Source organism: Podarcis tiliguerta, assembly GCF_965153285.1.
Source record: "Podarcis tiliguerta genome assembly, chromosome: 1".
NCBI lineage: Eukaryota > Metazoa > Chordata > Lepidosauria > Squamata > Lacertidae > Podarcis > Podarcis tiliguerta.
In genome coordinates, this window is record NC_139534.1 from 118,970,921 (window position 1) to 118,993,034 (window position 22,114).

Below are 22,114 nucleotides of genomic sequence, written 5' to 3' on the forward strand. Positions count from 1 at the left end.
AATAGGAGTCACTCTCCCCCCCCGCCCTGCCCCCCAGTTACCTTGACAAGAGTCATGGAAGCATTTGACAAACAAAGGCCAAACTACATGTTACACTATAGCAGAGGTGGCCAACATGATGCCCAGGGGTGTACATGTGCCCACAAAGGCATTCCCTGGGGCCCACAGGGTCCTCTCCTCTACTATCACCGAAATTAGGCATGAAAGAAATACAGTAGTACCTCGGGTTACAGATGCTTCAGGTTACAGACTCCGCTAACCCAGAAATAGTACCTTGGGTTAAGAACTTTGCTTCAGGATGAGAACAGAAATTGTGTGGTGACGGCGTGGCGGCAGCAGGAGGCCCCATTAGCTAAAGTGGTACCTCAGGTTAAAAACAGTTTCAGGTTAAGAACAGACCTCCAGAATGAATTAAGTTCTTAACCTGAGGTGCCACTGTATTCTGCTGTAGTCAACAGAATAGGTTAAGCTGTGTGTTTCATTGCAGTATGTGCCCACAGTAGTTTCTCCAGTTTGCAAGTAGGCCCAAAACATAAGCAAATCCTTACACTGTGCTGTGTCATGGTAGCCCGATGACTCCTCCTCCTCTGTATAGTGCCCTCTAGAGGAGACATTTTGAAGCTGAGAAGGGGAAAGGAGAGCTTAGCACTTCCCCCTACAGCTACAAACACATACACACACACAAACAACAATACCAGACCCTGCAAGTGTCCTTATTTTCCAGAGAAGCCATCCTAGTTTCTGATTTGTCCCCATAATGTCCCCCCTGTTACTTAGGACATCCCTATTTTCACTGGACAAATGTTGCAGTGTATGGTAGGACGTCTCTATTTTCATCAGAGAAAAGGGGAGGGTATGGAGTTATCTGACAACTGAGCCATCTGACAGCAGCCCTGTACAGGGAAGCTTTTTTAATGTTTAATGTTTTATTATGTTTTGATATATGTTGGAGGACGCAGGTGATGCTGTGGTCTAAACCACAGAGACTAGGGCTTGCCGATCAAAAGGTCGGTGGTTCAAATCCCTGCGACGGGGTGAGCTCCCGTTGCTCGGTCCCTGCTACTGCCAACCTAGCAGTTCGAAAGCACAAAGTGCAAGTAAATAGGTAGCGCTCTGGCAGGAAGGTAAACGGCATTTCCGTACGCTGCTCTGGTTCGCCAGAAGCAGCTTAGTCATGCTGGCCACATGACCCAGAAGCTGTACGCCGGCTCCCTCGGCCAATAAAGCGAGATGAGCGCCACCACCCCAGAGTCGTCTGTGACTGGACCTAATGGTCAGGGGTCCCTTTACTTTTATATATGTTGGAAGCCACCCAGAGTGGCTGGGGCAATCCAGTCAGATGAGCGGGGTATATTATTACAGTGGTGCCCCGCAAGATGAATGCCTCGCAAGACGGAAAACCCGCAAGACGAAAGGGTTTTCCGTTTGCAGAGGCGCTTCGCAAGACGAATTTCCCTATGGGCTTGCTTCGCAAGACGAAAAATGACGAAAAATTTTGAATTTTTTTTTTTTTTTGCTCCAAAACCCCTTTTCCTGAAGCGCTAAGCTGCTAAAAGCATTTTAGCAGCAAAACCGCTAATCCCCCACCCCTTAAAAAGCCGTTTTTAGCCCTTAAAATGTCAATAGCGCTAATAGCGCTACTCCGTCAATGGGCTTGCTTCGCAAGACGAAAAAACCGCAAGACGAAAAGACTCCTGGAACGGATTCTTTTCGTCTTGTGAGGCACCACTGTATTATTATTATTATTATTATTATTATTATTATTATTATTAAATAGGACATCCCCATTTTCATCAGATAAATGTTGGAGGGTATGCTATACTACATGGCATATTGTTGAGCTTTTTTTTTAGGAAACCACCCAAATTGTTGAGCTTTCCACATGATTTTTCAGTTGGCTTGCCTAAGATCCAGGACAAAGAGCCGCCTTTTGGAAATCCCCCCAGACATCAATTCTGCCTTTGAAATCCCGGTAACGTCCGGAAAAATCCAGGTGTATGGCAGCCCTATTTCATTTCACTTGATTTCTGATGTATCCCGTTAGCTCAGAAGTGAACTCATTTGTTGTTGTTGTTTTTCTAGTTTCGTATCATATTGTTTGCTTATGTTGTTGCTATTAAAAAACAACAGCTGGGCGTGGGGAATTAAAAACTAATGCCTGAGGGTGTTTCAAAGGGAAAGCTAAAGTCTGGAGACTGCAGCAGGTACAAAATGCAACTTTCATGGGCTTAATGGGCCTCTCTACTTGGGATCGTAGAACATGGGTCCCGGTAGATTTTCACACTGGCTGCCAATTTAAGGTTTTGGGTTCTGACATATAAAGCTCTGGAAGGCTTGGGGCCTTGTTACTTGAAGAAGCCCCTTCCCTAATACCATCCAGCCAGGGCTCTGAGATCAGCTGGTGTGGTATTCTTGGCAATGCCACCATTAAGCAAAGTCAGAAGATCTACAACTTGCCAGAGGGCCTTTTTGTTAATAGCTCCCCTGTTATGGAACATTTTCGCCATTCACATCCAGCAGACACCCTACTGGGCTGGATACAGCATAGCATGCTGATTGTTTCAACAGAATATTTTGTTTATTTTCATTTTCACTGCATCTTATTTTTAACCGAATCTCTTGCAACATGCAGTCTTCCCTGAGATTACCTGTGATAAAGAGAGGAATATAAATCTTATGAATGAATAAATAACTAACAAATAGCATCCTGCCTTCGTGGTTTGATAGTTTGACCCTGAGCAGGAACTACAAAGATAAATCACAGTGCATTGGAAACTTTGCATTTTTGCTGATTGCACCTGTCTGTCACATGCCTGCCTAATACACCCATTTGTGTGCCTGGAATACTATCACTGAGGATAGAGCTCTCATGGCAAATAGCCACTGAGAGAGCAAGATGCCAAACCATGCATTTATAGGAAAGAAGAAGAAGAAGAAGAAGAAGAAGAAGAAGAAGAAGAAGAAGAAGAAGAAGAAGAAGAAGTTGTTATGCTGTTGGCTATCAAAACATCCCTAAGATGATGAATAGTTGTGCACTATTATTATTATTACTATTATTATTAGTTAGACCTAAGCTATAATCCTAGCCTCACTTACTTAGGAATAAGCTGCATTGAATTTAGTAGGGTTTACTTCTGAGTAAAGATGGATAGGATTGAACTGTAATTTGTTAGAAAGTGGGACTTATCATGATTATCTTTTCGCTCCACTGATTTCATCAGTGGGAGCTTTTGTTCAACAAACTTAAACCGGATCCAATCAATAATGAACAAATAACTAAGCCAATTAGTTTCCTGCTTGGCAGGGGGTTGGACTCGATGGCCCTTGTGGTCTCTTCCAACTCTATGATTCTATGATTCTATGATACTATGATTCTAGTTTCATTCAATGAGCCACATCCGTCTTTCTGCACCACTCAAGATTTTTCAAAACCTCTTGTTGTTTCCACACTTTGTCATGTTTTTAAGCTCAAACCAACAAAACCCAACTATTGAAAATGCTCTTCCTAAGGAAGATGTATCACCTCCAGATAATCTTATGGTTCAGGCTTAATTATGCCAAAATAACATGAAAGTCAACATCAGCCTCACGGCTATGGCATTTTCTTTTCAGGATTTGAAGGAATCCTCTGTTCGCGTTGAGGGCTCCATGGAGCAATGCAAACATCTGTTTTTAGGAGCCACTTGAAGAAGAAGAAAAGAATTATGCAGTAACACGTGAAAAGCATTTGCTAAGCATGCTGCTGTCTGCTGTTAAATTGAAAGAGGGCACAGAAGGATACTGTCAGCAAGGGCAGGAGAATAATAATAATTGTGTATAAAAACCATGTGCTGTAACCTAAGCCAAAGGAAAGCCAAACGTTATCGAAATTGGCAAGAAGGCTGCTTGGCCCTACGAACAAAGACAGTTGAGCAACTGGTTCAGGCAGCAGATCCCAGAGTGGGCAGTCTTTTCCTGCCACCAATCCCCAAAGTCCTCTCTGGGTGATCTGAATCAGGGTTACATAAGGTGAGTGAACCGCACGGCGATGAATGCATTTGCCAATCCACAGCTCCCTTGATTTCCTTTCCTGTCACCCACCATGATTTGGAGGGCAAACTCGTAAAGTAGGAACCTCCCTGTGCATTTTGGAACCCTGGAAAATCAGGAGAACAATCAGAATAGCAATGTGGGAGAGCGATGCTAATACCCTGACCTTTGACACCTGAGATACATATTTTAGGACCCACTAAAGCCAGTGTGGTGTAGTGGTTAAGAGCGGTAGTCTCGTAATCTGGGGAACCGGGTTTGCATCTCCACTCCTCCACATGCAGCTGCTGGGTGACCTTGGGCCAGTCACACTTCTCTGAAGTCTCTCAGCCCCACTCACCTCACAGAGTGTTTGTTGTGGGGGAGGAAGGGAAAGGAGAATGTTAGCCTGCTTTGAGACTCCTTAAAGGGAGTGAAAGGCGGGATATCAAATCCAAACTCTTCTTCTTCTTCTTCTTCTTCTTCTTCTTGATTGTGATGTATTTTTATTTTAATGTTGTATATTTTAATTGATGTAACCTGCCTTAGGACCTCACTGTGAAGGGTGGGTAAGAAATAATAATTAATGATGGTGGTGATGGTGATAAAAAGAATATGTTTATCCCTGTGAGATAAGTATGATCTGATTCAGAAAGCCTGAAGAGTTCAGTAGTTAAAATATGAAATATGCTTCTACAAGAGTTATCGCTGACCACCAACTTGAAAGGCTTTGAAAGCTTCAGTCAAATTCATGAAGGATAAGGCTCACAGTGGCTACTAGCCATGATGACTTTATTCTACCTCCACTGTCAGAGGCAATGTACCTTCTGAATTCCAGATGCTGGAAACTCATAGAATTTTAAGAGTTGGGAGGGGCCCTGTGGGTCATATAGCCCACCCCTCTGCAAAGCAAGAATCTTAGCTAAAGCATCCTTGACAGATGGCCATCCAACCTCTCCTTAGAAACCTCCAAGGAAGGAGACTCCATTTCCTCAGGGTCTTGCAAAAGAATGATGTACCACAACAATAGATGAATTCCTTTTACCGATCCACAATGGAAAGTGTCCTTTCATATTATATCACAGAGTGGTATGCTGGCCTGACAGCCACGGACAGAAAGTCTTTACAGAGGGTGGTGAACACAACACATGATATCGTGGGCTGTCCCCTGAGCCAGCTAGATGGCATCTCAAGGGATCGTTGCCTTAGGAGAGCAAGAAAAATTCTCGGGGATGACTCGTACCCCGGCCATCACCTCTTTAATCTTCTACCCTTGGGTAGGAGATATAGAAGTATAATCAGCCATACCAACAAGCTAAAAAATAGCTTCTATCCGTGGGCTGTTAGGCTGTTGAACAGAAAATAACATAGCGAAATTGACTTGCGAGGTGGTGTGTTGTTCGATAAGAGATTGAACATTTGGGTGAGGGTGAGGGTAAAGGTAAAGGTAAAGGTACCCCTGCCCGTACGGGCCAGTCTTGACAGACTCTAGGGTTGTGCGCCCATCTCACTCAAAGAGGCCAAGGGCCAGCGCTGTCCGAAGACACTTCCGGGTCACGTGGCCAGTGTGACATCGCTGCTCTGGCGAGCCAGAGCCGCACACGGAAACGCCGTTTACCTTCCCGCTAATAAGCGGTCCCTATTTATCTACTTGCACCCAGGGGTGCTTTCGAACTGCTAGGTTGGCAGGCGCTGGGACCGAACAGCGGGAGCGCACCCCGCCGCGGGGATTCGAACCGCCGACCTTTCGATCGGCAAGCCCTAGGCACTGAGGCTTTAACCCACAGCGCCACCCGCGTCCCGAGGGTGAGGGAAGCTCATTTAATTTCATTGTACACAGGTTGTACAATGACAATAAAGGTATTGTTGTTATTATTAAGCTCCCAAGGGAGACCATTTCCCTGACAAACAGCTCTTACTGTCAGAAAGCTCTTCCTGTAGGAGAGGAGAGTGCTTTCGCACTCAGATCCTTGCGCACCTGGTTAGCCACTGTGCGAGCAGAATGCCATTGGCCTAATCCAAGATGTTCTTCCTAGGTTCTTAACCTGTGATTGGACGTGCTCCTAAAAGAAACATGGAGATGTGCTTAAAGCAGTAGGTTAGGGCACTTCCAGACTACCTGTTTATTGAGCACCCACCTTGATCTGTTTGTGGGGAGGTTAGACAACATTGCATGAAGCAAGTCCTAATCCATACTTCCCGATACATTTCCCAATCACCTTCCTTCTCACAGAAAGTCTGGTATTTTGGGGTTGTTGCACAAGGCCTCCTTATCAGCTACAACTGTGCAACCTGAATTTGCTCGTACATGATTGAAAATTGTGCCTTCACTTTTATGTCAAACAGAGAGGACTCTGTGGGTTGTCTTCAACTAAGTCCTACTTAGAGGAAACCCACTGGCAATAATTAACCTAAGTTAGACATGTGTATTAACTTTAATAAATCTACTCTGAGTAGGGCTTCCATTGAATACCACTCTTGGTTTACAACTTTCCTCCTTAGTTCTGCATTTTTCTAATTCATGATGGTGGCTGTAGAACCAGAAACAGATGATGGATGGGGTGGATTTTGGGGTGGATGAATGCACAAAAATGTGATGCAAAAAATAAGGACCTAAGGATATGGAGGCATGATGAGCAGGAGAATGCTCAAGGATCAGGGACCCGTCTGTTCACTTCCCCGATCCCTCAGTGCTGAGATACCCAGTGGTTCAGATGCTGCCAAAGAGGTTGGAACAAACACTAAACACAACCCAAAATGAGGGTTTTGTTTTTGTTTTTTCCCCTCCCTCACATTTATTATAAACACCTCAGGAAACTGCCTTTTCAAAAATCAATAGTTTGTTATAAGATTCCTCCCCAATTTTTGGCTTGTTTTGACAAAGCAAAATAATTTCGTAAGAAACCTTTCAGATTTCAGCCTTGTCCTAGCCTCGTCCCTTTCCTGAACTATCAACAAGTGATTCATGTGGCTGCTTTGCAGAATGTTTTCCTTTCGTTGTGTATTTTCTCAAAGGATCGTTTAAACGAGCAGAAGAACCCGAGCCTCCAAACAAGGGTTTTGCAGAAGCTTTCTCGAAGCTATTTGCAGATGAGAAACAATATCCCATGCCGCAGGATAGCCGGGGTGGGGAGGGGGCGGATGTTGAGGAAATGGAAAGAAGACAAAGCCATAGAGTATGTGTTGCTGTCCTTGGGCGCTTTCCATGAAATCCGCAAACTCTTCAAGGTGTTCCAAAACAAGAGTGACAAGCCAAATCTTAACCTTTCCTCCCTCCCTTTGGCTTCTGCACAAGGAGATGCCGTTTCGAGGGCTTAGTTTGCAGGACCAAGAGCATGGGCAAGGAAGATTTCCAATAGGGCAAAATGCTGGGAGACTGGCTCTAAGGGTACATGAAGCAAGACGAAGGGTGAGTGAAGGCAGTGACAACAAGCAGAGCTCCATGATGCCTGCCTTCGAACGCCTCACATTTAAGAACATAGAACATCAGAATATGTCTGCTGGATCTGGTCAATGGTCCATCTAGGTCAGCATCCTGTTTTAACAGTGGCCAAATAGATGCCCATGAGAAATCCACAAACAGGTCCTGAGTGTCTCTATTTGCCACCACACTGGCCGTCAGGCATCCCAGCTCTCCATTAAAGCCATAATAATAATAATAATAATAATAATAATAATAATAATAATATTTATACCCCGCCCATCTGGCTGGGTTTCTCCAGCCACTCTGGGTGGCTTACAGTTAATAGTCATACCTCATGCTACGTCCGCTTTATGTTACGTTCTTTCAGGTTACGTCCTGTGGCAACCCGGAAGTACCGGAAAGGGTTACTTCCAGGTTTCGCCGCTCGCGCATGCGCAGTAGAGCAAAATGACATCACACGCATGCGCAGAAGTGTGAATCGCAACCCGCGCATGTGCAGATGTGCCGCTGCAGGTTACGCTCTTTTCATGTTGCAAACAGGCCTCCGGAACGGATCCCGTTCGCAACCAGAGGTTCCACTGTATACTGAAACACAATAAAGCATCAACCATTAAAAACTTCCTGATACAGGGCTGCCTTCAGATGCCTTCTAAAAGTTACGTACTTCTTTAGCTCCTTGACATCTGAAGGGAGGGCGTTCCACAGAGACAGCACCACTACCAAGAAGGCCCTCTGCCTGGTCACACTAAAATGCAAAAAGGAATATTGATGACTGTTGATAAAAGAAATCTGAAATATATGGTCCCATGCCAAAGCTACACACTTTTAAAGTTACAAAGTCTCCTTGGTTTGAAGTGGTGAGAGTACTCCATTGAAAATCATGGGGTCTTACGAAGTACTCCATTTTGGTTGAGTTGTTTTGTTTCATTTCTCCCTTCCTGGTGCTCCTCACCCCACCCGCTGCATGGAATATAGCTATCTAGAGTTTTCAAATCTGTTAAAGAATATGATATTTTGGCCCAAATCAGTAAGATCCAAATGCCTTGACTCCCAGAGCTGGAAAGGAGCGAAACCACCGGAATGAAGACCAAAGAAAATGTTTTCCCTAAAGTGAGCTACAATTTGCTTTCAAGATGAGGAGAAGTATGCAAAAGCCTATATTATGAAATGGGATTAGAGGATTATGGCAGGTTTGTCTTTGGCCACCTGGCAAGTGAGCAGCTGGCAGGAGTAGAGTTTCCCCTAAAACAGAGGACTCATACGTTGGTCAGATTTCAATGTCAGTTTAGGACAACTGTTATTGCATGTGGATGCATAAAACCATCTAACTCCAGCTTGGCTGGAAAGGATGGAGTTTACCGTTTACAGCAACACAGGCCGTCCATTGTGTTAATTTGTTCCCCTCTTTAAATTGATCCAAAATTTGCAGTGTAAATTTCCAGGTTGTCAGTATTTTGTGGGAGGAATTCAAGCACCTGCCAGAAATTTAGCTTTGCGCAACTGGAGCGCACCAAAGTGCTCTGTCATCCTGACACAATAAATCCACTTTTTCGAAAATTAAAGGAATGACCTTTTGCGATGGCGAAATGCACTGAAATGTTTGGGACGAATAAATGATTTAACAGAAAGACGCATAAACACCACACAAGTAAACTAGGCTAAATGCTCATTGTCAGGCCAGCCCAAGACATTTTGGCACCTGAGGTGAACCACAAAACTGTGCCCTCCCACCGGGGAAGGAAGGGTGGGGGGGAACCAGCAGCATCTCCTATTCACCAAGAGGCTGCTGTAGAGGCGACATGGGGTGGGGGGTGGCTGCCAAAGAGGCAACAGATCTGGCCCCCAAGAAATGTGCCACAGCTGTCACTGGCAGCAGAAGCAGCAGCAGAATGAATGCTCTGATATACGGTAGTCTAACTTCCACGTGAGCTTTGTGCAAGCAAATCAGGATGAATGCTCAGTGAGCAGGTCAATTGGAGAAGCCCTTGTTGTTGTTTAGTCGTTTAGTCGTGTCTGACTCTTCGTGACCCCATGGACCAGAGCACACCAGGCACTCCTGTCTTCCACTGCCTCCTGCAGTTTGGTCAAACTCATGCTGGTAGCTTCGAGAACAGTATCCAACCATCTTGCCCTCTGTCGTCCCCTTCCCTTGTGCCCTCCATCTTTCCCAACATCAGGGTCTTTTCCAGGGAGTCTTCTCTTCTCATGAGGTGGCCAAAGTATTGGAGCCTCAGCTTCAGGATGTGTCCTTCCAGTGAGCACTCAGGGCTGATTTCCTTAAGAATGGATAGGTTTGATCTTCTTGCAGCCCATGGGACTCTCAAGAGTCTCCTCCAGCACCATAATTCAAAAGCATCAATTCTTCGGCGATCAGCCTTCTTTATGGTCCAGCTCTCACTTCCATATATCACTATAAGCCAACCCATTTTATTTTTAAAATCTATCATAAAAGACTGTTGAATAGTTTGGAGACACGTTGTATATCAGGAACAGCCAACATGACGCTCTCCATTGTCCAAACTCGCTGCCACATTTTGTTTTGACTCTTGTCATAAAGCTGAATATTGTCATTTATTCTCCAAGCTACTAAATATTTGCACCGTCCTATTGATCCAGATTTGACCAAACTGCGGGAGGCAGTGGAAGACAGAAGTGCCTGGCGTGCTCTGGTCATGGGGTCACAAAGAGTCGGACACGACTAAATGACTAAACAACAACATTGATCCAGAAGTCATACCACGAGTATTGCAGTATGCATTAATTTCAGTGAGGTCTGATGGTTGAGTAGCTTGAGAACCGAAACACATTTAGACAGCGGTCTTGCTTAGGTCCTGCAACAAAATAGTGGGAGCACAAGAAAAATCCCAAAGCAAAGCAGCTTCTTATTCCCTGCAGGATAGCCTCACACTCAGTGTGCTGAACACAGACTGGGCAGGTCTCATCCTGGTCCATCACAGCTGTGCAGAGGGAGGCCACTGTTGCTTGGAGCCCCCTTCACATCTGGAATGCGAGACTGGATGTTTTGGGGAAAGTGCCTCTAGTGTTTGAAATTAGAATCATCTGGGTATTCCTCTGTCTTATCCACTTTTATTTGTGTCGAGTAGTAACTAAGTTACAGGCAAATAAACATCTGGGCTTGTGCATTAAAGAAATTGCTACTGTTATGGTCTCGTTCCATCTTGTAGACCGCACGACCATCTACTCTGTGGCATGTAACTAAGTAATTATATAGCTCTGCATATACTAGGCTATATTATTCTTGTCGTATTTTATTGTTTGTTTATTGAATTTATATCCTTTCCTTCCTCCCGAAGGCCAAAACAGCAAACACATCCACATCAAAAAATGTGTTTAAAACAGATCATAAAATCTTAAAGTTGGAGGGGATCCAAGAGTCATCTAGTCCAACCCCTGCAATGCAGGAATCTCAACTAAAACATCCAAGACAGATGGCCATCCAACCTCTGCTTCAAAACCTCCAAGGAAGGATAGTCCACAATCTCTCATAGGCATCTGTTTCACTGCCAAACAGCTCTTACTGTCATAAAGTGTTTCTGAGTGTTTAGTCGCAATCTCTTCTATTGTAACTTGAAGCCATTGGTTTGAGTCCTACCCTCCAGAGCAGGAGAAAACAAGCTTGCTCCATCTTCCATGTGATAGTCCCTGGGATATTTGAAGATGGCTATCAAAGAAGAGACTCCAATACTTTGGCCACCCCCATTAGAAGAAAAGACTCCCTGGAAAAGACCCTGATGTTGGGAAAGATGGAGGGCACAAGGAGAAGGGGACGACAGACGACAAGATGGTTGGACAGTGTTCTCAAAGCTACCAGCATGAATTTGACCAAGCTGTGGGAGGCAGTGGAAGACAGGAGTGCCTGGCGTGCTCTGGTCCATGGGGTCACGAAGAGTCGGACACGACTAAACAACAACAATCACCTACACAGCCCAACAGGACAATGACAATAATCCACCAACAGCATACAAATCAATATGGCTAACCTGATCCAAAACACCCACCCACCTCACTCACACACGAAAACAAAGATCACCACAGCCAATCACAAGCAAACAATCACACCCTAGGCCAATCCCAACCTCTCTCACCACCAAAGGAACAGAAGTGAACAACACAAGCAACACTGACACCAAACTCTACATACATCAAACATAATAGAAACACCGCCACCCGACCCCACCCCCTTCTGTCTTCCCTCTCTCCACCCCCCTTTCTTTTTTCTTTTTTTTCTTCTCCCCCTAATGCCTCAACAAATGAAACGGATTTGTAAAAATGTTACATGGGGGGGGGATACGAGGCATTACACTTACTTCTGTAAAACAAGAAAATCCTTAATAAAATATTAAACAAAAAACAAATCATATCTCCTCTCAGTCTCCTCTATTCCAGGCTAAACATACGCAGCTCCCTCAAGCGCTCCTCTTAAGGCTTAGTTTCCAGACCCTTTATCATCTTGGTTGCCCTCCTCTGCACACGTTCCAGCTTTTCAAAATCCTTCTTAAATTTTGGTGCTCAGAATTGGACACACTATTCAAGGTGTGGTCTGACCAAGGCAGAACAGAGTGGTACAATTACTTCCCTTGATCTGGACACTACACTTCTGTTGGCGCAGCCTAGAATAGCATCAGCTTTTTTTTCTTGCTGCTGCATCACACTGTTAAAACATTCTAAAGCAGCTAGAGTTGAAAACAAATTTCATCCAGTGATCTTAGGGTTGTCATGAAGTTTTATTCACCCACCAAATGCCTGGGTAATCAGGAATATTTAAGGATTCCTCCAGAAACTGAACAACGTTGGAGACGTAAACACCTCCACAAATGGGAAGGAAATTCCACAAATGGGGAGGCTATAAAGGTCCTGTAACAGGTCCATGTCAGCCAGGCAGCCCCCAGTAACAGCAGTACCAAGAAGGACTCACCTGCTGATCATAGGCCACAAGAGTAAAAGTGTAATTGGCCAAGGTTGCCCATAATACTTGGGAGGAAGGCTTGTCAAATGGGATGTTCGCTGTTTGTAGAATCTTGCCATTTCTTGAATCTGAAATGGAATAGCTGAAAGGGCTGGCTCCAGCCTTGCTCGGGTACACCATCTTTATTACAGCATTCCATTGCCTTTTCAGACCAAAGTGGCTGGGGGCAAAGGCAAAGGCATAATCTAGCAGCAAAGGGCAAAGGTTATTACTTTTTATCCTACCTTTCTGAATAAAATACATTATCTTCAATTACTCCGTTTATGGAAAGGACTCCAATCCAGTGGTTTTATCGAAGGCACTCTAAGTGGGGTGGGAAGGGAGAGAGGATTTTGGCCAATTCCACCTGCAACTCCAAGCATGAGCTTTCACACTGCTCCAGAATGCTCTCTCAAACATCAAGAACAGGCATTAAAATAAAATGCAAGCTATTATGGAGAACTGAAATGAGGGGGAAATGAGAAACTAAGAGAACTGACAGATTCCTCCAGCCCAGTCATTTACCAGAAAAAAAATTAACAGACAGCAGGGGCTGCCCCTGGTTAACAAAAGCATAGGAAACTGCCTTAAACCAAGTCAGACTATTGGCTCCTTTGACTAGCAGTGGCTTTCCAACGTCTTGGGCAAAGATCTTTCCCTGCACCTGCTAACTGATCCCTTTCCTCTGGTAATGCTAGGAACTGGAACTGGAGTCTTTGGCATGCAAAACTTGTGCTCTACCATGAGCTATCATACCCCCCAACATTTCTCCAATGAAAATGGGGACGTCCTATTCCATACTCGCCAACATTTCTCTGGTGAAAATAGGGATGTCCTAAGGGATAGTGGGACATTCCAGGATCAAATCAGAAACTGGGATGGTTACTGTAAATCTGAGACTGTCCCTGGAAAATAGGGACACTTGGAGGGTCTGAGCTATGGACCTTCCCAATAGTGGGTAGCTGAAATATGTTCTAATGGATTGTGCTCAATGGAAGCTGTGAAAGGTCTTGCAAGGTCCTTCATTTTGGTGGTTTCTGTTGAATTGGGCTCCAAAAGCCATTTATCTAGTTTATTGCAACATGGGCTTTCAGGCAAGAGAAGTACGAAAGAAAGAAAGAAAGAAAGAAAGAAAGAAAGAGCACACAAAATTGATTGCAATGTTTTCAATCAATTTATAGAAGTCCATTCCAGATTGTATTAGCAGACGTACATTGTGAAATCATTGGACCACCTGAGTTGACATTTCTTCTAGCTGAAGAGCTAGAAGCAATCTGGAGAATCACATGAAGGGCTGAGGGGAAAATTCAGCTGGCATTGCATTTTAATGCAACTTTTCTCATTTACTCTTCCCAAAAGAATACGTCATCAAAAAGGAACTTCAAATTTCCACATCTCCAAATTCAGCAATGCAGATCTCCAGGGAAATAATATGTAGAAAAATGCTTATGTTGCGGATGTATTAATGAAGATCACATATAAAAGTGCATTATATTTGAGAAACTGTTTGAGGGAAATAGGAGCGTTCAGCAAAATGATATACAAAAATGTGCACTTTAGGAAAAAATGTGCCCTAAAATGCTGGAAATTGTTTTTAAAAAATGTTAATTGATGAAGAAATGCAGTGAGCTGAATTTAAGCTTGGAAGAATGAGAAGATAAGTGAAACTGAAATGGACAGATCTGTCTATCCCTAACTACATTAAAAAAAAAAAATACAGAGTGATGCTCAATAGATTAAGCAAACGAAAATTCAGTCTCATAATGTTGCTCTGCCACATCTACCCACCCCCCGCCGCCGCCCTTTTTGTGGAAGATGCATATTGGCCTCTGCATGGAATCATGAGTGTCCAGTGGGATGGGAGGCAAGACAGCTGTTATTTATGCTGACTCTGCTCCTCCACATCCTGTTTCTCATTGCAGAGACAGTGTCCTTTCTGGAAACCATAGAAAAGGACAATACTCTTGTGCTTGGATCCTGAAGGCAGGATTCCCACAGGTAGGTGGTTGACCACTATGAGAACACGATGCTGGACTAGATGGGCCAATGTTCTGATCCAGCAGGGATCTTCATATGTTCTTATGTTCTTATGCAGAGCTGTCAGGATGCTGTCAGTGGCTCCAGACTAGTTGCCCAGGAAAGTATAAAGACAAGGGAAGGTTTCTTACCGTCCTTTTTTATTCAATAATTACAGAGAGAGGCTATCGAACCCAGCCTCTTGGATAATGGCGTTGTCCCAAGTGAATCTCCACCCACTTCCTCATTCATCACTTCAATGGGTGCTGCTACGTACCCTCTGTCCTTGAGCTCTTTACTCTCCTACTTTCAAGGCTCGCCGGGTTCTGGGAAAGGTGGAGGGGTCTGAAAGGCTTTCCAATGGCACTGTGTCTGTCAGCTGTTGCCTTGCTTCCTCCTCCTCCTCTCCCATTATTTCCCAACTTTCCCCCTCATCTGCCTCTGAGCTGTGACCTCCCTCAAACCAGTTGTAATTCTGAATCTCCTTCTTCTCTGAAGGGTCAGGCTGAGGAAGCAGTCTCCACTGTCCCTCCTCTGCCCAGTCCCTGACAAGAGCCTATCCTGCTTTCCTCCCTCTGCAATATGGGTTTTACTAGTTGCCCTTTAAAGTGACTGAGTATAATTTGGGGGGACTAAGGAGCCCCTGGTTGCCCTTGGAGCTCCCCTTTTTCACCTACTCCCCACAGGAGGGTTTTAAAATTGACTGTTGTATTTGATTGTTCAGCATGCATTGTGGGCAGGTAAGGGAATTTCAGAACTTAAGTGACAGGCGATCTGAGCATGGATGCACACATGTGCACACACAGTCCCTTGCACGTTTATAAAGGACCTGCCTACTTTGCAACCAATATGGTTCCTTTTAGCCTCATGTCTTACGGCTTGCATTCCAAACTCTCTCAGTTTAGCTTCACATTTCATCAGATCTTTCTACATCCAAACTGGATGTAGTCCTTCAGTCCACGGAGGTCTACCGAGTGCCAACCAAAATGGTACAGCTCTTTCCTGTTTAGCTCTCAGTGTGCTTCTTTTAAATGGAATTTTTAAAATTTTATCAATCACAGTCAAATTTGCTTTGCCTTTGCTTGCTTTCTTCCTCATTCTCTCTTTTTCTTTTTCTCTCCCTCCCTCTCTGCTCTTGTTGAGGGCGTTCCAAAAACAATTAATTGCCCAAGGGAGGGGAAAAACATTTTCAGAACAAACTTGTGGACGGGGTCTGTCTGCATAAACAGCTACTTTTAAAATAAAATAAATATGGAAACAGTTTGGGGCCTTTGCCGGTGCGGGCCACTGAAAGCATTGCATCATTATGGTTTAACAAGTGCATAAATAGACACAGCCTAGCAGTTTATAATGCATTAGACCCAAATCCATCAAGTAACAGGGACATATGAGAACATAGGAAGCTGCCTTCTACTGAGTCAGGTCATTGGTCCATCTTAATCAGTGCTGTCTACACGGACTGGCAGTGGCTGTCCAGGGTTTCAGGCAGAAATCTCTCTCAGGTTCATTTAGAGATGCTGGATCTCAAATCCGAGGCCTTTCACATGCAAGGCAAATGCGTTCATGCCCTCCAACTTTCCCCTTCAGTGCCACATGAGTCAGCTGGCAAAGAAAGATGCACGTCTGACTCGTTAGCTGAATTGCGCAAGAGCATGGCACCACTACAAGCACCAGCGCCGGCTCATCCCCAGGACATTCCGGGATCAAATCTACCCCCAAATTTAGAAAGGCACTTACGCAAACCAAATTTACTGTCCTGCCATCTGCTCCGTTGAAAGGTAGATATAGGAAGATTCCTCAGAGAGAGGGGAGTTGCCCGTGTAAGAGAGGTCAAATAGAAACAGTGGGCCGTGTTCTATTTCGTTGTAGATTTTATCCAGATTTCAGAGCCCCTCTCAGAACCTTGCCTGTACGAAAAGTGCCAGGGAAGACAGAGGAATAATATACTATTTAAATTACCTCTTCTCCAAGTGGAATGCGTATGCCACTAGAAATGTAGCTAGGTTTTGCGTAATAGCCATGAGTCGAAGGAAGCAAAAGATTATATAGCTGCATTTTTTATTATTCATTCATTCATTTATACCCCACCCATCTGGCTGGGTTTCCACAGCCACTCTGGGCAGCTCCCAACAGAATATTAAAAATAGAATCAAACACTAAAAACTTCCCTAAACAGGACTGCCTTCAGATGTTTTCTAAAAGTCAGGTAGTTGTTTATTTCCTTGACATCTGATGGGAGGGCATTCCACAGTGCTGGCACCACTACCGAGAAGGCCCTCTGCCTGGTTCCCTGTACCCTCACTTCTCACAGTGAGGGAACCACCAGAAGGCCCTCAGTGCTGGACCTCAGCATCCAGGCAGAATGATGGGGGTGGAGACGCTCCTTCAGGTATACTGGGCCGAGGCCGTTTAGGGCTTTAAAGGTCAGCACCAAGACTTTGAATTGTGCTCAGAAACATACTGGGAGCCAATGCAGGTCTCTCAGGACCGGTGTTATGTGGTCTTGGCAGCCACTCCCAGTCTTGCTGCCACATTCTGGATTAGTTGTAGTTTCCAGGTGGCCTTGAAAGATAGCCCCACGTAGAGAGCATTGCAGTAATCCAAGCGGGAGATAAGTAGAGCATGCACCACTCTGCTGAGACAGTCTGCACTACAGTTCTAAGTTAAACCTCTTATTCCTTTGCATTTTTTATGGTGTTTTATTCCCCTGGACATGTAATGCAGCATAAGGTTATTTATTTGTTTGCTTGTTTCCTTTATGGATCGTTTCCCATGCAACATCCCGAAGTGATCAACAGTAATGACATCATAAAAACATCAGTTAACATCAGTTAAAAACATCAATAATAAAAGCGTCCATTTAAAAAAACCAAAACTCTATGTCAAATCCAATACAGATGCAGACAGGCTTGCTGGAAAATGAAGCTTTTCAACAGGCACCAAAAAGGCAAGAGAGCTGGTGCTTGTCTGGCATGCATCAGGAAGGAGTTCCCAAGGTTTGGTGCCACCACACAAAAGGCTCCCTTCCAAGGAATAGATCTCCCGATGAGATGGTACTTGCTGATGTCTGTTGGCATGAGTCGCTGTGATGTTCAGGCAGAAGAAAGCTTTTGAAGCTTCCGAACGATTGATCAGGAGGGAGGGAACATGCCAGTCAGGCATGTGTCTCTACCAGGGTCCTACTCAAGTGTAGGACGAGCTCCTAACAGTCCTCTCCTGCAGAGTGCAGTGGTTGGTTGAGGATGTAAGAAGTGAGCGCAATGGGTCAGTGTGTCCAGCTGTTAACCAGAAGGTTGGTGGTTCGAGCCCACACAGGAACAGCTGTAGGCAGGATTTCTGTATTGCAGGGGTTGGACTAGATGGTGCTCAGCGTCCCTTCCTTCCAGCTCTATGAATCTGTTACCTTTTGGCTTCATCCAGCAGGCTCTCCTTATGTTTTTATTATAATTTTTTAAAAAATATATATATTATTATCTTTTGTAGTATAATGTACACTTCCTTGAAATATCATATGGTACTGTGGTATAGATATAAATCTATAAATAAAATAATAAGTGTGTGTGTATGTTTGTGTGTGTGTCCTGATTGTTAAAGGTAAAGGATCCAGTCGTGGCTTACTCTGGGGTTGTGGCGCTCATCTCGCTTTATTGGCCAAGGGAGCCGGCGTACAGCTTCCGGGTCATGTGGCCAGCATGACTAAGCCGCTTCTGGCGAACCAGAGCAGCGCACGGAAATGCCGTTTACCTTCCCTCTGGAGCGGTACCTATTTATCTACTTGCACTTTGATGTGCTTTCGAACTGCTAGGTTGGCAGGAGCAGGGACCGAGCAACAGGCGCTCACCCCGTCGCGGAGATTCGAACCGCCGACCTTCTGATTGGCAGGTCCTAGGCTCTGTGGTTTAACCCACAGCGCCACCTGTGTCCCTCATGGTATAGATATAAATCTATAAGTAAAATAATAAGTGTGTGTGCGTGTGTGTGTGTGTGTGTGTCCTGATTGTTAGGAGGCCCCTATTCCCTTCACAGAGCTCCATTTCTCAGAGTGGTTGAACAATCAATCAATTTGCAGGGAACTTTGGGAACTATAGCTCCGAGAAGGGAATAGGGGGCTACTAACAACTCTCAGCACCTTCAACAAATTACAGCTCCCAGTATTGTCTAGGGGGAGCCATGGCTGTTTAAAATGGTATCCTGATGCTTTAAATGAATGTTGTGAATGTGTGCTGTGGATTACAAAGCTCACCACGTTATCCGTTATAATGTGGGATTGCTGAAAGTAGAGCAAACATGTCTGAGGGCAAATCAAATCGGAAGAATTGAGACTGATGCCGGGGGAGGGAAGAGTTTGCTATATGCTGTGATCCCATTTGTTTTTGCCGGTCAGGAACAGGCACCCTGCGAAAGAGGTGCCTTGGGAATTGGCCCGTCTCCTTCCTCCCATCCTTGTTCTATGCTCTCCCTGCTGTGGCTCCCCTGAGACTAGGAAGCTTTGTTCTTTTCTCTTTCCTCTTTTTCCCTCCCCCTCCTAGATAAGAGAGGACAATGAAGACAAAACCTGGGAGCCAGGCCAAATTAAAAAATTACAAACCCATCGTGGTGATTTCGGCAACCCCACTGTGCTCCCAGGAGGCAGAATTTTCAGTCCTGATTTGGATTTGTTCGTAAACAAACTCTCTGGGGTTTCAGTCTGGTTGCTGAGTGGAAACCTAGCCTTTCCCCCTTCCCCAACGACTCTTCCAAAAGAGAGTGAACTGATTCCTCAAAGAGATAGCACTCTGTATCTACAGAGATCTGGTAAACAACTCAAGCACTTTCTTTTCTTTTTTGGAAGCCTTCAAAAAAAAAGAAAGTATCATGCAGTCAGTCCAGATGCAGTAAATGTATTCTTTACTCTGCAAATGTACATTTCTTTCACATGCGACATGCACAATTCCATTTTTAAAGGAGGCCTGTATTGGGTGCGTTTTATAGGCTTGAATGTGATTGTTTGGACTATTTGCTTATTAAAACTCTTCCTCCTGCGCATAGCAAATCCTGTTGCTATAAAAGACCTTCCAGGGGGCACATTCTGCATTTTCAGGAGAAGATTCTGTGCCCCTCCAAAATAGAGGTGGGTTTGTTTGTTTGTTTTGTCCATTTATTTATTTTTTATTTTGTTATTTAAATCTGTGCGCTGCTTTTCCATATAAATTGTGCTCGAAGGAGCTAACAGCAAAATGAAATTCAAGTCAATACGTCATAACAATGAAAATCAAATGCTAACTCGTTTCAAAACATAACACAGAAATCCAACAAACAACCCAAATCTGATTTTAACGTTCTTAAATGCAATCGCTAACATAATAATGTTATGCGCACATGCACACACACACACATTAAATGCACGCACACACATTAAATTGAAAATTTCCAGGAGGGACAGAACTTTAAAATAATTATAGCAAGAACAGCAACTTCTATGTAACTGTAAAAGTTGTAAACTGTAATAAACAAGTCATATTTTTCACACACAAAAAATGTGGTTCATAATTTTTCTTTAAGACTTTTAGTCGTTTGGAAAGTGATGGGGACATATACAGTGGTACCTCGGGTTACATACACTTCAGGTTACATACACTTCAGGTTACAGACTCTGCTAACCCAGAAATAGTACCTCGGGTTAAGAACTTTGCTTCAGGATGAGAACAGAAATCGCGTGGTGGCAGCAGGAGGCCCCATTAGCTAAAGTGGTGCTTCAGGTTAAGAACAGTTTCAGGTTAAGAACAGACTTCCGGAACGAATTAAGTACTTAACCCAAAGTCCCGCTGTACTGATAAATGTGGAATGACGGAATGATTAACAGGAAGATGTGTTTTTAAAAAATACCCTAAGCAATGCAGCATGAATTCTCATTGTTGTATAACGAGCCCACAAACAAATGATATTTGTCTGAGCTGAAGCTGCCCCCCTCTCCCACCCAATATAGAGGATTCCAAAACAAATACTCTTTTTGTCCACAGTCCTGGTATCAAGTCTGGCTCTTCAGCACTCTTGAGTTGCGAGTCATTCATTCACATAACTTTCCAAATCTTGTTTAACTACTAAGGAATGCTTGAATGTTGCTTCAGCATCCCCCCTTTTTATTTGTTTGTTTACTATGAGCAATCTAGCTGTAATTATTCCAATTCCTGCAAGCTCTTAGTGTTCTGGTTCAACACTAAAGAGTCAAGCTCAGTAGAGTCCAATTGTAACCAACAACGTCAAGACGCCAAGGGACAGTTATTTACTATTGCTACCTGCCCCCCTGCCCCCAACCCACTTTTCTTCTTCTTGACACCAAGGCCTACACAGGATGGTTGAAAGAGCTGGCCATGTTTATCCCGGAGGGGAGTAGATTAAGGGGAGGCATTGGTTGGAGAACTGAATTGCAAAATTCAGATAACTGTGAATTTTGCGTTTCATTTCCTATATTGTGTGTTTAACAAATTTAGTATTAAATGCATACTGAATCAAATTTGTTCCCCATCCCTAGTTATAACTCAACAATTATATGAACCCAGGGACTCTGTAGCCGCCTAGGCCACTCTATTCTCTGAACCTGAGATCCCCAACTTAGCACCCATGGGTGCCACAGTGCCCCCCATACATACCAGTGCACATGTGAGCACCTCCACTGCCTGTTCCTCTCTTCCTGACATTTTGATCCATTGGAGGGGAGTGTGGAGGCAGCTGCACCATTAAGGTTGGGGAGATCCTCTTCACTCACCCTAGTGGGATCCGTTTCATAATGAAGTAGGCACTCTCTACCAGTAAAGAAAGACTTCAGTTCTGGAGCACATGGACTTTGGCACAGAATGTACATATAAATATACACCTGCATTACAAAAGAGAGAGATAGCACTGGGTTGTGGGATGTATTATTATAACTAGTGGTAGCAAATTCCTTTGACGTATTTCACACTGGGCTCAACAAAGTGATGTCATCGAGAGAGCAACAGGATGTATACCCATCAGCACGATGAGCCTTAAGACATGTAGTTACCAGGGTTCCTGCTATCCATGCTAAGGACTTGGTTGCCCTGTGAAAGATACATTTCCCAGGGCCCTGGTGCCATAGGCTAGTGTCTCTAAGGCATTAGAGAGGGAGGCAGGTAATATGGTTTGCTTCGTGGGGAAAGGAGCTTAACTAATGCATATTGTGAGCAAGGTAATTGCAAAATTCAGTGGCATCTCTACAATTTACATATTCATCACAATTTAAACATACTGGATAGGGCAGTGGTTTTCAACCAGTGTGCCGTGGCACCTCGGGGTGCCTTGAATGGTGGTCAGGGGTGCCGCGGGCAATACTGGCTTCTGTCCCTCTTTCCTCTTCCCTCCCTCCTCCGATGCCCTCTCACGTCTCTGCCTCCCAAAGGCTTGCACAGCTGGCTATAAGCTCCACAGGCAAATGGTGCCTCTGGCCCTGTCTTTGGGACAGGGTGGGGCAGCTCAGAGACCAAGGGTAGCAGCAGTAGCTGCCCGGAAGATTCCTAAGGAGAGGGGAGAGGAGGCTGAGGAAACACTCCACAAGGAAGGGTGTTTGAAAAAAAGGTGAGAGGCTGCCAGCTCTGCAGGCAAGGGGTGACATAACTGGACTCCTGAGCCCCATGGGGGTGCCACAGGAAGAATGTAGTTGGTCAAGGGAGCCATGGGTTCTAAAAGGTTGAAAACCTCTCAGA